Raw genomic sequence first — 16,004 nt, forward strand, 5'->3', positions numbered from 1 at the left:
CACTGATCATAATAGTCACTTAATCAAGGCAGCGTGTTGAATCGGGTAGAAATCATGTCAGCAAAATCTCCCCCTGCTTTTGTTGCTTCCATCTAATAAACTAGATGGATAGTTGTTGTTCTGCAACTTGATAAACGGATATTTTTTTTTTAATGTTAAGCTCTGGAGTCCCGATGGGTGAGTCTCTGCTCCAGTCTGAGGAGGTTTGTCTGAAACGCCTGAAATATTTCAAATGCCACCGGCAAAATCTGCAGCAGCATGGAGGATCGGGTTTGCGTGCTTTCCCTGCTTGTTGGGGCTAGGCTTCAAGTACAGCAGCAGTGTTAGTGCAACAGGCATTTTCATGATGTCCCGGGCATGGCTTCAGCTCCAGGATAGCTTATTTTATCTGTGTGAAGCTTGATACTTCCATTAATAACACAGCTTTGTGTTCCTCTGCTAGCAGCCTGTGCTGTCAAGGACTCTCCCTCCGTCAGCAGCCAAACCTATGCTGATAACTGTTAAGCAAACAAGTCCTCCCTGTTAGGTAATGCTGCCATTTGCTTTCTGCAGCAGCTCCAGGTGCCCTCGGGAGCTGCCCCCCCAGAGGAATGAATGAACATGTCGTTTTGGGGTGTCTGGCTACCACTGGAAACCTGAGAATTGAAAAACTTGGTATAGTGTGGAACACATTGAGCGTCAGCCTTAATTTTGCTTCACGAAATATGAAACCAGAGGGGAATATTACACTCGTAATCTGGCATCCTTCATTGCACAGATGAACAAACCTCACCCAGCAGAGCCCTAGCACAGCTACAGAGGGGACCACCTACCCAGCCCTGCTCCTTGGGAGGCTCCAGATGAATTGTGGCTTTGAGACATCTCTCCCTGGGCACAGGTATAGCCCTACCTGTAGCCCTCCCTGTAGCTCCGTCACCCTGCAATGTTTGTCTTCTAACCACAACCTCTTTGAGGTTTATAGTTTAAAGATGTTGGCTTCCTGGAGTTTCTCTAGAAAATTAGCAATGTTCTCTGCTTTCTGTGCTCCTTTTCTTTTTGGTCCTGTTTCCTCACATCTAGCCTCTCTACCACCTCCTCATCATCCCTGCTGCTGATGGCTCCGTTGCTGCCACCCAGCAGCTCAGCTGATGCCGCTGCCATCTGGGGACCTGCACAGCACTATCCATGTCCCAGACAGCCAGGTAGGAAGGGTGGAGCTGGGCACGTTCAGCAGCTTGGCTGTGTGTTGTCTTCTCACCTGGAACATGCTTGTCCTTCATCAATGAAGTTTGCTTTGTATGTTGGGAATGACTGAGCAGGTGTTTAGAACAGTGAGTTTCTGTATCCCTAGGTCACATTTTCGCAGATGGATAACTTGATGGCTAGAAACAGCACCTTATCCACCTTATACACTGCTTGGCTCTCTGTTCAGTCACCTTTTTTACTTGTCTTATCTGTCCTTGGATTGTTTAAAAAAAAAAAAGTCAACTGCTGCCTCTTAGCAATTCCGGAAAACCTTGGTATCTACGAAAAGATGAGTTTGGCTCTTGAAAAGCAACTGTTAGTAGTAGCCCTTTTTCTTTTCATTGCGTTTTCAGATGTGAAAAGCAGAACTTGTGAACTCTTGAATTTTTTTCAAGGAGGCAAGCTAATACAGCGGCTTGCGAAGGACGGTCACTTGCATGTTCGGCCCTGTGCTGTGTCTGCTGCAATGTGCCACCACCACCGCTTGCCTTTGCTTGGGATTTGCTCTGCACAATAAAACGCAGAGGATCCAGTCTGCCAGGAGAAGCATTTGCCTCCCTTGTTTGAGCAGTTGGGAATGTGGGTGAGTCACTGCCTTGTTTGAGGAATGAAACCTTCGATCCCAGCTTCTTATGCCTTTGTTTGCTTTTAGAACTGCAGTATTGTTGAAGGTAACTCGCACTCCCGTGGCTTCTCTGTGGCTCAGTCTTAACATCTGGTTTCATGTTTTGTATTTTCTTCTTAAAAGCACATAGATGAGACTACATCTTTCTATGTGCGCTCAGAAATCCATAGGATCCAGCAGACCTTATGAGATCAGAGCAGGCAAAACCATTTCTGTCCCCAGCGAACAAGGCTCGTTTTCAGCACAACCGGTGCAGCAGGGTGTAGTTCTGCAGCAACGTTGCTAATTAAAATAGTGGCAATTTCCAAATACGAAATTAGAACAGTCTTTGAGGACAATTTGTTTCAAGAAGGCAAGAAAAGCAGAGAAGGAGAGAATGTGTAGGAAAGACACAAAAAACACAGCACAATTTTCTAACTTTTCTAGCTTTCAACTGTTTGATTAAGCTTAGGGACCCGTGGTTATTTTGGGAAAGAATTATCTGATTTCAAAGGTTTTAAATACCTCATGATATTACTACCTTTGAAAATAAGGTCCTTACTTTATGTGGATGCTTAAGTATGAGTTTAGGTTCTTTCTTTTATGTTTTGCAGATTGAAAAAAGGAGGTATTAAAAGACACTTCATGCATACATTGTGCCATTTTTCTTTTACTGCAATTTGACATCTAAAACTGATCTTTTTTCCTTATATAATAGATAGCTTTCATTCTTGGGTTTTTTTTTTACATTTTGATTTAAGTCTGCCAGTTATTCCCAAAAGCTCAGTATTTATATTTATTCCACAGCAAGCATGTGACTCGTGTGACTGCATAATTATATCAAAATTAATTTGGGTTCTTTTTGTTGCAAAATGTTCTAGGGCTACATATATGATTTGAATGCATGATAAGCTCTGAATATTGATATTACAAGAAAAACTATCTACAAAATCCTATGGATTAAGGTCATGCATGAGATATTTAATTCTTCCTCCTGTGAGGTTCGATTGCAAGATACAGTTGGCTCCCACTGACTTCTTAAAATGAGAAAGCTTGAAAAATTGACCAGATTCTGTCAAATTTGCTTTTCTGCTAGAGGAGCTGGAGGTGTTGAAGAAATAGGGAACTGTGAGGAAAGGAAGAAGCGGGGACCAGGAGGGTCAAAATCCCTGCTGGCTCACAGCTTGAAAGCGAGGAAAGCCACCAAGATGACTTTTTCTGCCAGAATTTGATCCACCATAGAATTAACTATATCAGAAGGGGAAGCTCTTCCTCCTCTTTGTTGCTGTGATTGCAGCAGTGTTTCAAGGCTGCAGTTGGGACCAAGGCTCCATTGTGCCGGGCCAAAGAATCTGTGTCCTTGCAAGTAAAAGACGCAAGGTGAGGACAGGAGAAATGTGGAGAGCAGAATGGAGGTGATGGGGGAAGCACCTTGGCCGTGTGGAAATTTAGTCATAGGGTTTTTTTCCCCAGAGGCAGATATATGATCAAACAACATGCCACGGAGCCTTGACCTGATGGAAGGTAAAACTGGGATTGCTCTCTGTTGGCAAGCCAGTCCTTGAGGCACTGAAGACAACTGCTCACCTCTAAATCTGCCAGGAGCTGAATTTTTTTTTTATAGAGGTGGCCATTCTTCTTCTGCTTGAATTTGCTCTGAGATCACCAGTTCTTTTTTCCACAAGCTATTGAAAATCATCTGATGGGAATAACATCCAGCAACTGATTCTGATGTACAAATGGGGTGTATCCTTATGGAGAACAAACCACCCTGTTTTTAACAGTTATATAGCCATCAGCTGCACGCACTCCCTCTCAAAAGATGTAACAATTTCACCCTGTTGCAGACATTATTAGTCTCTTCTGTCCTTCATGATGCCTGTAACTAGGGCATTGATGCTGCCTGACTGCATGTCCCGAGTGAGCCTGATGATGTTTGTGCAGGCTGGATTGGGCTGAGAAAGGGGTGGAGAAATGCAGTTCTCTGCCCAGGATATATTTAGTGAATGCAGCTGTGGGAGGCAACAGGAACAAGAGAGCTCTTGTGTTGCCAGAGCTCTGACAGCTCACATGCTGAAATAATCTGCTATTTTCTTAGCAATACATTCTCTCCCCCCCCCAGTGTTTTTAATTTGAATGTAAATTTACACTTTAATGTAGCCAGGCTTCTTCCTGGAGCTTAAAAGTGAGATGCATTACGGTGCCAGCCTTGCTATAGCCCTTCAAGGGGAGCAGCAGGCACCTTCCACATGCGCTGGACCTTCTCCATGGCGAGGAGGGAGATTCGACTTCATTTTCACCCATTAGAGAGGCTAGCGGTGTAGGAATATGCCTTTCATGCACACTGCAACACTTGCTTGGACTGGAAGCAGCCCTGCAGGACTAGCACAGCCCCTCCCAGGCAAATAAACTCTGCTTTTTTTGCTAGGGCTGATGAGCTGGGGTGGACAGTCTGCTTTCAGTACGCCGGGGCACTTCACTGTGCCGTGCAAAGTCTGGTGGTCTTCCTGGCATCCCTGAGAGTCTGATCCAATATTCTCTGGTATGTCATGGAATAAAAAAAGAGCACAAAAACAGGTTTACCCAACCGCTGGGTCAAGTGGGAGCATGTTACTGTTGCTCTGCATTAGGACTAATTTGTCTGTACTCCCCAGCCGTGTTCAGACTTGCCCCTGGAGAAGACGACCGAGGCTGGGAATTCCCCGTGCATCTTCTTCCCTGGCTTGTTCAGCAGTGCACAACAAGCCATGAGCTAGTCTGCCTCAGGCATTAAAAGTTTATGACAAATTAAACTGCAGCATATAAAAAGAACAAATTTTTTGGTCTTGTTCTAATGCAGTTAAGGGGTTAGAAAAACAAGACTGGTTCAGGGAGGTCCCAAGTATGTCTTTGTGTCTGGGCACAGCCCAGGGATGATGGAGACATATACATTTAGAGGGAGACAGACTATGCCATCGCTTTCTTAGAGCTTGCCCCACCTTACAGTGTTTTTCTGTCCATAGCAGCATTGCTGGGAGATGCTGCAGTGACACAGCTGGGAATCCTCTGCCAGGGCAGCACCCTGACCCTTCCCACCCCGTGGTGGGCAGCGTGGGTTTCTTGTTCCTGTGGCAGGGACTTGTACCCACCCAAAATCCGTATTGGAAATGCAGCTCCTGTGGGTGGCTTTCATGGTTCCACCACAGGCTGGCACAAATCCTGAAACAAATCCAGCTTTTATTAAAATTGTGTGGTATATGTGTTCTGGATATAGCTGTCCCACCTTTGCGTGCTGTAACCAAAGGGAGTTTCAGTGGTCAGTTTGTATATCGAAAGTATTTACTAACGCATAGAAAAATGTATCTGTGAACAACTCTGCACTGAGCTCGGTGCCCGGGGTACCCACGCTGTCTTTTCTGTCCCTAATCTTGCTAAGACTGTGTCTGAGACTCGAGTTTTTCAGCAGTTAAATGGTTAACTTTAGGACTAATTGGCTCGGAGAGCTCCAGTCCTTTACAACAGATTATTGGCATGCTGGTAAGAGCAGCTCCCTTCCTTCCCTTCCCCCATCATTATAAAAACATGTACTGTAGCGAGAAACCAAATACCACATGGCGCCCTACACGGAGCCCATCAGTGCTCCAGCTCAGTATTTAGCACAAAAGTCCCTTTATATTTGGGAAGCAGAGGGAGAAAATTCTGGAAATGCAAGATCGCGGTGCTATCGGCTGAATCAGCAGATTTATTTGCACTGTACAGGGTGCTGGAGTCCAGAGCCCCGCATACCAGCCCAGGCTGCACACACCCACTTGCTCCACGCCAGCGTGGGGAAGAGTCCCCGTGTTTTCCAAAAGCTGAAGGCAGATGGGAAAGGCTGGTCGCTGCACAAGGAGAGCTCTGTGCGCTCCCTGTCGCTTCTCTGTTTGTCAGGTTACGGCTTTGTGGAGGGCTCTGAGGAGTCCCTGAGGGACTGAGTGTAAAGAGAGAAAAATGAAAGCTTTTTAAAAAAAAAAAAAAAAGTTGCATTTCTGGTTTCCTGCAGGGACGTGTGCGTTTTTAGGCAGCTGTCTACAGAGGCAGTCGCCATTTTGTGAAGCGGTAATAACGCAGCGGGAGGAGACATGTTGTGTTCATGGGAGTTTGTGTTTTAAGATTTTCTCTTTGGTTTTAATCAAGAGGTTTATTCATTCCACCTTCACCCTCTCTCAGTCCAAAGGCTTTCATTTTTAAACTTAGAGCAAGAAAGAAATGGCAACAAATAAGAAAAAACAGGAAAAGTTCTGCCGGGGAGATCACAGTGTACAACCAAAATCAGGTGTCTCTCTAGGAGACTTCAAAAAATTTTAGATGTGTAATGTGGTTCCAAAAATGTCACCAAGCCCGTAGTGAGGATAAGCAGGATGACAACATGGCTGCGCACCCAGCATTGCAGAGGCACAGCTGAGGTGTTCAGGGAAAATGTAGTATATTAGGTATGTTTTAAACAGTGTTTGGTTCTAGTATAAAAAGATGTCTGACTGGTCTGTCCACACATGATACCAGCCCTTTTTGACTTGCACGGGCTGACTTGACTTCCAGGTATTGAGATATTAGTTTTGATCTAAAATCTCAGACTACCGCTAGTGCCGCAGAACCGCTCATTTGATCAAAAGAGAAAATACTGATTGTGGCAGGAGCGAGGTCAGACTGAATCCCCTTCAGTGCAAAACTCTTTGAGCAAGCAACAGCATTTTTGTTAAAGGTCTTCGGTGTTGGAGTTGACTTTTTCCACTCCAGGATCTTTCACTTGCAAAACACATTATAAGGCTCATTTGTTTAACCAGTCTCTGGGAGCTGTGAGAGGGAGCATTAATGCTGGTGTTTTGGAATACAAGTTATATTGTTGCATTTGATTTTGGTTTTGTGTCATTATTTTCTGGTTTCAGAGTCAGGAAAAGCTGCTCATTTATTTTTCATGTAGCTGTATTTTTATCCTGGCTTCTTAAGGAGGCAGGGCTTATGAAATCATGCTGTTAGAGGCTTTGAGCTTTTGATCTGATGTTCAGTTTCAACAAATTTCAGTTCTAGTGTTTCTGCATTTCGGGGGAGGCTGCAGTTATAGAGACAAATTAGTGCTTCCGCTAAAGAAAGAACTACAAAATGAATGCAAAGGCTATCTTTTCTGCTTTCCTTGCTGACCACGCAATCAGCATCTATGTGCCAGTTGACCAGTCAGTAATGTATAGCTCAGAAATATCGCAGCCTCTGCCTGAATATGGCGCAGGAGTGGGGATGCTGCAGCAATGCAGTGCTAGCTGGGTATGTGACTGCCGACTGTCAGGAAAGCAGGCCTTGTTATTTCAGCTGCTCACAAAAGACTCGATAACTTCTAACCATGATATTCAAATCCAAACTAGGATTGCAAAAAGTATTAGCCATATTTAAAACCAAGAGTAAGTCAGATTCCTCCATGTTAGCTGCAGTTGAATTTTACGAGGTCTTTGACCTCCTCGCTCTAGGTCTAAAAGAGTGTCTCCTTTTCAAGCCTGTCACCTGCAAAGACTTCTCTGAGACGGTGATTCCTTCATTACAGAAAAGCAATGTAAAGAAACCTTTTTGCCACCTGAAGATCATTATTTTCTTGATTGCCCTTTTGGACTCTGCTAAGGTTATGTTAAATCCGCAGGTCAAATGTAACTTGAATGCAGTGTGCACCGATGATCAGCAATACATATAGTACAGAGCTCTAGTATGAAGTTCATGCACATCTTTGATTTGTTCGTGTAAGACTGCATTATAATGATAATATGAAGCATAAAATAGTTTTCCTATATAAAAATTACTTTTCCAGCATATACTAATGTGCCTCTCTGAACCTCTTAATTAGGTTATATTTCCTCCTAAACTTAATTCCATTTTATTAACATCACTTGAGTGGACTTCAACTTCATTTTTGGTTCCAATTTTCATTATCTTTGTGTGCGTATATATAGATATATAAAAAAAGATAATCCTTTATCAATCTTTTGAACAGAACAATTTTTGTTCATGCAGCAAAAGTACTGTCCCTGAATATTCATTTTCAGTACCTGATATGCTAGCCAGGACCATAATATCTTAATTGGAGTTTAAGAAAAAAAAGCCAGTTATTGAAGTCTCAGTGTTTCATTTTTGTCCATGTTATGATTCTAAATTATTCAAGCATTTGACTTTCTCCCCTACACATACAAACTCATGTTCCCTATGCATTTTTTCCTCCAAAGTGTTCTATGGTCTCCTTTATCTTATACACTAGGTCAGAGCGTTCAAATGTACTGTTTAATACCAGTAACGTGTCTGGCTTGTTACAAGACAATTTTAGATAGTTTCCCAATTAAATGCATTTTATTTTGACCTGTTTGCTTCTACTTAAGTCTAACGTTTGGTCTCTTCATAGTCAATATTCTGTTTTATGGAAAGGTTTTAAAGGTATACTGAAGGAGATGAATAAGAGGTGAAGTACCTAGCACGATTTAATTTATATTATTCCTTTTGCCATTATTAATAAAAATAGGCAAGAAAAAGAAGTGTTGGGGAAAATACAAAGAATAGTGATGCAATTATACCTGCAGGTACAAAACTACATACTTGCTCTTACTCTTGAAATTTAGACCTCTGCTTTATGCTCTCTTTCCCTTCTACAGACTGGGTTAGTTCATTTCAGCTGCATTTTCCAAGTCCTGACATACATGTTCATTCCTAAATTCACTTCATATGCTTCCAAATCCTTAGGACAACATTTGGTTTAGACACACCAAGAAAAACCTGGAGTGATTCCACTGACCTAAATGTAATTACTCAGTGCTGAATTAAAGGCACAGGCACATAACTTAAGACCCATGTGTTTGGCGTAACGAGAAGAGATCAAAATCTCAGCTTTTGTCATTAAATTAAATGTTTCTAGACCTTAAAACAAGATGCATTTGTAGAGAGAGCTAATAGCTTCTTGTTAAATCCACTATTAAATCTTGAAGAAAATAAGTCACGTTTTGGGCACGTAGAACCTTGTTTGGGTCTTCCACCGGGTGAAATTGCAATGCAAGTTGCAGTCAGATTTTTCAGACAGTGATCAAGTGCTGTGGATGTCTCACCCAGGATGTCTTGCATTCCCTCTGCTGCTTTAATTGTACAAAAAGCCATTGACCTCATTTTGCGACAGGACTGTACCAACAGTGTTTTCTTGGGCTGCTTACATTTTCTCACCAGCTCACCTTCTAATACTAATCTTTGATTAAATATAAAAAAAAAATAATACACGGTGAATGCTTTCAAGCTGAGACAAGATATCACTGTTAATGGCTTGGTCAGGGAGAAAGAGTATTTGTTTCAGCATGCAAATCTGTTGCCTGCAACAGTTAAAGCTGCTAATTCTGGAGTTTAGATGGACGACATGCCTGACATGCACAAAACTGCTCTAGTCCCTAGGCTGATGAGCTCTCCTAGCTGGATAAAGCACTGGCAGGAGCCAGTTTATAGCGAATCGGCTGTAGGAAGAAAACATAAAAGCTCATGGGAAACATCGGTCTGACACAGAAGCTATTTCTGTTCAGGTGACATTCTAATCCAAGTGTGTCCCTGATATAGTATCACTACATCAAAAATTGATTGAACTCCACATCTAACAAGTGTTGACAAATATGAAGAAGTTTGTTCTGAGCTACAAATATAAGGGGTCTTCTCTTTTATATATATGGTACGTTACAACAGGGTGATTCAGTGCTTCGTCAGACTGTCTATAAAATAAAAAAAGTATATGCTTGTAAGATTTCAGAAAAAAGGCACAGTTTCTTTTCACTGCATGTGGCAATTTGCTGAATAATGCATCATTTTGTCAACTATTACATAGCAATCAATAAAATGCCCTACAGTGCTACCTGCACACAAGAGACAAGAATGAAGTTCGTTATGGAAACAGGCTTGAAACTTGCTTGAAATAAAAATCCCAGTTCTATACTTGTGGTTTTGGAGGCCTGGGTTGTTTTTCTTTTCATTCTAGAATAGCTGTAATTCATCTTGTTCAATTTGAGTGAAATTCATCATGTTTGCAAGGCTAGTATGAAGCCCTTTGCCTCCAAACCTCCAAGGAGATTTACCAAGAAAGTATACTTCTTGTTATGCTCGTCATCTAAACTTTCCAAAGTCTCCACTAGAACTCAAATGGAGAGTTAGTAAAAAATAAAAATTAGAGCATGGTTATAGTTGGGGTTTTTTTTTTGTCCTTGATTTTGATGTGTAAACACATTTGTGCTAAGTCTGTTTTCCCTTTTCTGATCATATTCCTCAAACACTTAAGCAATCAAGCTTTACTGGTTCATGTTTGCAGCAAATAAATTTCAAGGATGGACAGCTGAATGCCTTTGGAAAATGAACTTTAAATCTGCACAAGGATGTAATCATGCTAGAATTTCAAATTACCTAAGTTTAAAACAAACCCCAAATTATTATTAATTTAATTGTCTAGATCTTCTAAAAATGTATTTTTTTCCCAGCTACATTTAAAATCCAAATATTCTGAAGATTTTGCTTAAAAGTTATAAAATGTTCTCTTCTGACTCTTTACGTAACAATTGTGTGATATATTGGAAAATGGGAGAACAGTATCTTTATTTTGAAACATCAGATTGGGTATGGCTCTCTTAATCTTGTCAATGCTTTTTTTTTTTTCTTACAGACTCTTGACAAAACGATGACCATCTCCCAGCTCAGCAGAACACTCCTATGACTCTGCAGACCATATTTACAGCCAGAATGGTAAGATAAAGAACACTGTTTGCAGCTTCTACCTTTTAAAGGGATTTATAAACCCTACCAATATGTCTAATCCTTGCACGTTTCTAGTTCTGGAAGTTTCCAAGAAGCATACTTCATCGGTACAGAGAAGTTAAAGCATGTAAGTCAAGTCACAGAACCTGCCTTTGCATGCTGTAGCTATAGGTATTAAAGTTCCTGGGAAAGTGCACGTTAGTTTCTTACTTGCTTTCAAAGGTGATTTCAGTATATAAGCAAAGTTGTGTCTTGCTTTTTCATGTAAGGAGACATGTAATACCTTGTTAGCACTTGTATAAATTCTAGTGTCTAAGTAGGTACAGGCAAAATGGTCAATCAGTATTTTTTTCCCTACCATGTCCCAGTCCTCTTATAAAAGTTTGCCAAGCCAAGCAAAATAGTTTGTTACCTAAAAGCTGACCTTAAAAAAAACAGATCATTTCATACAAGTAGCAAGGTTAAAAAAATGGGTAAAGAAACAGATTTGTTGTTCCAAGCTCCAGTGGCTTACTTTAAGAAGCAATTAAATATATTATTAAACAATCACCCAAATTCTTTAAGTTTGAAACAGTCTAGAGTTTTAAACTGTCATAAGATTTCATCAAAATAAGGACTACTGTATCTTTCCCACTTTTCTTATACCTCTAAGACTGCCATTTAAGGCAATCGCTGTATGTTAAAAGTTGGCCAAATACAGCATGAGTATTGCTTGTATCAGTACATCTTGACTGAGATGGTTACTGTTTCTTACAGTTAAGATGGCAACAAAGGATAATTTGAAGATGATCTGTAATAATAACACAGAACTTCAAGCTTCAGACCTCCTTAAGAAAAGTGGACTTGATTTCTCAAGAAAAATAAATGTATATTCCATAGTCAAGCTAACATAAAGCACAATAATTAATCCTCTCACTAGACAACAGTTACTGGTCTTTTATTTGCCTTATTGCATACAGGAACTTATGCAAAACTGAAATAGCGAGGTGGGTAGATTGTTCAGGAGCTCTTAGATCTAAAATTTGAGCTCAGGCCACAAGATCATGTGTACAGAAACAATACTGATTCTTTGATGCATTGTGACCAACAAGTTAAAAATTTGCTTAGGAAAGACAGTTAAATCCCACAAAAGATATTGGTTCCATTTCTCACTTCCATTACCTCTTCATACTTTTTATTGATAACTTATTTTTTCTTTGAAAACAGGAATAAAAAGAGCTGAATCTTGGTTAAAATTGCTTCGTTTTGAATAAACTGAAAAAGCACTGGAGTTTGGCTGAGCAGATTGAAAGATTTTTTCTTTACCATATGTTTATGACACTGATAAGAATTTGTTTCTAATTATTCATGGTAATAAATCTTTTTCTTGCGGCTCACAAGGTTCATCGTTCTAAACATGAGCACCATAAAAGTGCTAGCGAAACCACCATATTAACATAATCTTAGTTTTCAGTGTTAAATCCTAGAAACAAAAAGGGTGTATGTAAAAGCTCGCTCTATGTATGTAGATGTGTTTGCAATTATTCATTACAGGCTGGAACAAAAGTCTGGATTTGAATTCCAGTTCCAGACCCAGAGCAGAATGAATAGCATGAGCTGATTGCTAGAATTGGTTTTTATCCTTGCTGCTGTTGTTATTGCTTATCTTGTGACAGTAGCAAGAAGCTTTAGCTAGGATCAATATACCATAATCATCTTCACCAGTCACAGGGGGAAGTTGGTTCCATGCTTAGAAGAACTTTGTCTTTATTTACGTTTCTGTCAGTTGATGTTACTCTGTGTCACTGCTATGAAAAGCCCACAGATGACAGCGGCGCAGGCATAGCCGTACTCTTACAGCATCTTTGTGCACACTGCTCCAAAATCCCAGGTTTTCAGAAGTGTGATAGAAGGTAATGTGTATCTGCCTGTACAATTACTGTGATTTTAATAGTGAATTTCTGAGGAAGGAAACAGAAGGAGAAAAAAGCAGATTGTTTGTTTTAGCAACATATTACAGGTCACATACAAAAATAGAAAATAGAGCTATGCTTTATTCAGGACAAAGCGACAATTTCTGTGAACACCCGGTTTGGAGGAAGTTAAATGCCTACCACAAAACAGCTTGCTGTGTTCAAAGGGCATTTGATATCCTGTTTGCATATTCTCTATCGAACTAATCCAAACTATTATGTTTGGCTTAGGGCCTAGAAAATTGTTATTGATTTCTCCTGAAAAGTGATAGAGTTTTGGTTGAAGAAAAGTTCGGTGACATTGCACATCTCTCAATCTTGTTTAGACTCCTGTTTTCCACTTCAAAAGGCAGATACAATACTTATCCATTTTGTGAAATATTGGTGTCAGATCTCTGGCCTCTCCATTATATTTGCGTCTCCAAAGACCCGTATGCTACATTTGCACCTCATGTGTCAGAAAGAACAAGCTTCTTCACCAATCTTTTGGTATCCTCTGGTACAGAGGGCATGTTGGGGCAGGCAGGGAAGGGACACTGCCCTGTGAAATTACAGTGTGCTTTTGCACGTTGTCCCTAAGGGATAATAACAATCTTCATGGGAGCTGGGGGGAAGGAAAAAAGGTTGTAGAAGAAGTTGTAGTTTGGGTGAGTACCAGAAAGTGAGGTTGTGTGCCTCTATCTGGAATTCTAGCCACAAATGCAGTCTCAGAAAATAGTTCCCAAATTAGTAATGGAAACATTAAGTTGTCTCATTATTATCAGACATGTGGTTCATAAAACATGGCTGAAGTATTTGGTCTAATGATACACAAAGCAAGAAAACACGTCATCTAAAACAGAAGAAATAAACTGTATGGAGGAATTTGCAGTTGTGTAGAAATGCTGAATTCAGAAGGAAGAAACTGGTGTAACCGCAGAGGCAGTAGAAATGAGAATTTTGTGTTTATACAGAGCTGACCATGGGAGATAAAAATGTGAAAAAGGAGACTAGCACTGTTCTACTGTTTCATTGGAAAGAAGAATGTAAACAGATAAACTTACTGGTACGTGAACAGCAAAGTTGTCCGAGTGCCGTGGCTCTGGAGAGAGTGACTGTACTTATGTTCACATACATATATAACTCACTTGAAGCCAAGAAACAGAAGAGGTAATGGATACTTGCATAAGCTTTTTTGGAGCTGCTTTAGGCCTTGGTGGCCAGGAAGCAGAAAAGCAGCACTGAATATATTTAATGAGGATATTGGACTTCCAGTAATTTTTTGTTTACATGTAGCAGCAATACAGTAAGTGACTTTTAAAAACATTTCTGTCTGTAAATGTACACTTTTTTAAAACAGGAATAGTCTATTATACTAGACAGTCTGGTATAGTCAGAGAAAATCAGGTAACAGTTTGAGCATACAGGTTAGGTCTTGTTCAGTTACAATCTTAAACTCTTCCGGCTGGAATCACACTACTCTTACAAAGTGCAATTATGTCTCAAATGCCTGATCTCTTTTCTCCCTTTCATGTGGTTATTGCAAGTGATCACACTTTATATATTTTTCTAGAAATGTACTTGTATTCTGGGAAGAAACAATAGAAATGCTGGAAATCGTACACTGAACTTCTCATCTTGGTCCTTGCTGTGAAGTCATACCTTGCAGCGTCGGCTAAAAATGCCGACATAAGTAGAAGTGCTTTGACTGTGCCCTACTTTTATCTAGTTCCTGCCTTATCCTTGGTTGCCTTTCCCCTTTCTTTACTGTTGGTAGTTTTCCAAGGAGGACAGCATCTGGGTTCTGTCCATGCAAACAGCTTTACATACAGTTACGCGTGAGTAGTTCCACTGAGAGCAAGAGGATTAGCCTTTGCAAGAATCTGAATGGGAATGAAGTTGCAGAACAGGCTTCCTGCTCTCCATAGTCTCCGTAGACTAGAACTTCAATTCTTCTTGTGTGTGTGGGGCGGGGGGGGAGGAAAGGCCTTTTGCCCTCTTGCAGTGAGACGCAGTATCTGCTGTTTTGTTCCACCACTGATTCCTTGGCTGGAGGCTCCCATGCTGTGGTACCTTTATGCAGGCCACCACCACCCCTTCTTTGAAGACTGTAACCACCTTAGCACCACTGTCTACAAGCCAGTAGATTTGTGTGTTCCTCCCCTGCTATCCTATACAGGGAGGTTGGCTTTTCTCTGTATTTTTAAAGGAAATGCATCTCTTGGCTCAAAATAATTTCTCCTCAGGGACATTAGCGAGCGATTTTTTTCAGCTGACCAGTACTTCTGACTTTTCCGGGACCCAGCTCGGCAGATCGCTGCTAAAGTCCAACTGCATGATTTCAAGTACCAGACTAGCTCCTGAGACCTTCCATAATCATTTTAAGCATTGTTGGTTTAACTGCTGCCATAACTACCCACATTATTGGTATAAAAAAGGAAGAATGGGACACCTTTCTCTCTGCTTTTAATGGAGTAAGCTGTGCAAATAAGAGGAGAAAGGCATGCATATCATTCAAAGTGACTGCTGAAGTATGTCAATATTAATTATGCCGTTCTGTCAGGTTTGCTGGGTGTGCCTCTTCCACACAAGTATCATAACCGACTGGCTGGGGACAGGCATTTATGATGGTGACCAAGAACGTGGGGCATGCCCCTCTGTTGTGCTGATATCTGAAGTGGTTTCCATGGCAGTAGTCAAAATAGGAGACGGTGTCCTGGTGAGGTTGGCATATGAGACAGTTTCTATGGTGTTGGCTAAAAAAAGCAGATACCTAGTTTTATTTGTGTGTCTGTGGTGTTTTTGAGAGGTTCTAATGAGAACTGGGATTGATGTGGCAGACAGGCAGGTGACATGGTCACTCTGGCTCTTTCCACTGGAGGGGCTTAGGAGCAGGTTGAGGGTGTACAATGCAGAGGAAGCCCAGGGCAGTTGGCTGTACTCGGGTCAAGAAAACAAAGGTTTTTGTGGCACCACTTTCTGTGGTGAGGTGGGGCTGGTGTCCAGGCCTGGCTGGCGGGTAGGCTGTGCCAGGGCCCAGGTCGGGCTGCTGCATTATCAAGGGCTAATGGGAACAGAGGTGCTTTTTGTAGTAATGGCAGCATAGGGTGCGATGGCAAACTGGGCCGTTAGGTGAGGGGTTCTTACAAGTCAAGTTAGGGGGTTGAACCTCATTGTAGATCGGTGCAGGCTGGCGAGGGACGCCTTGGGCAGGCCGAGGTATGAAGAGATTTCTGAAGCGTGGGCTAGAAGAGAAGGCGGTGCTCAGACCAAGCGGGGTCACGGCTGAGATGAGGCGGGGTGGAGCTAGGATCACCCCGGCCAGGTGGGGCTGGGGAGGGGGTGGCAGCAGGGCCCAGGGCCGCCGGCGGGGCGGGCGCTCCCGCCGCCCTCCTCCCGCTGAGGGGAGGCTTGTGCGGACGGAGCGCGAGCCCGCGGCAGGCGGGGCGGGGGCGCGAGGAGGCGGGCAGGAGCCAATGGGGAGC

The 16,004-nt window shown here is 41.9% G+C and overlaps 1 protein-coding gene across 1 annotated transcript in view; it reads left to right on the forward strand.

Moving 5' to 3' along the window:
* The first annotated feature begins 708 nt into the window (after positions 1 to 708).
* The window catches only part of CHD2 (chromodomain helicase DNA binding protein 2), an 89,649-nt gene continuing 74,353 nt past the window's right edge, over positions 709 to 16,004 (forward strand). The window contains exons 1-4 of the mRNA XM_009276585.2: positions 709 to 877; positions 1,060 to 1,181; positions 10,497 to 10,576; positions 10,664 to 10,715. The gene's annotated coding sequence lies outside the window, so the exon portion shown is untranslated. The remainder of the gene's footprint in view (positions 878 to 1,059; positions 1,182 to 10,496; positions 10,577 to 10,663; positions 10,716 to 16,004) is intronic.

The sequence above is a fragment of the Aptenodytes forsteri genome, unplaced genomic scaffold, assembly GCF_000699145.1.
Source record: "Aptenodytes forsteri isolate BGI_AS27 unplaced genomic scaffold, ASM69914v1 Scaffold1, whole genome shotgun sequence".
NCBI lineage: Eukaryota > Metazoa > Chordata > Aves > Sphenisciformes > Spheniscidae > Aptenodytes > Aptenodytes forsteri.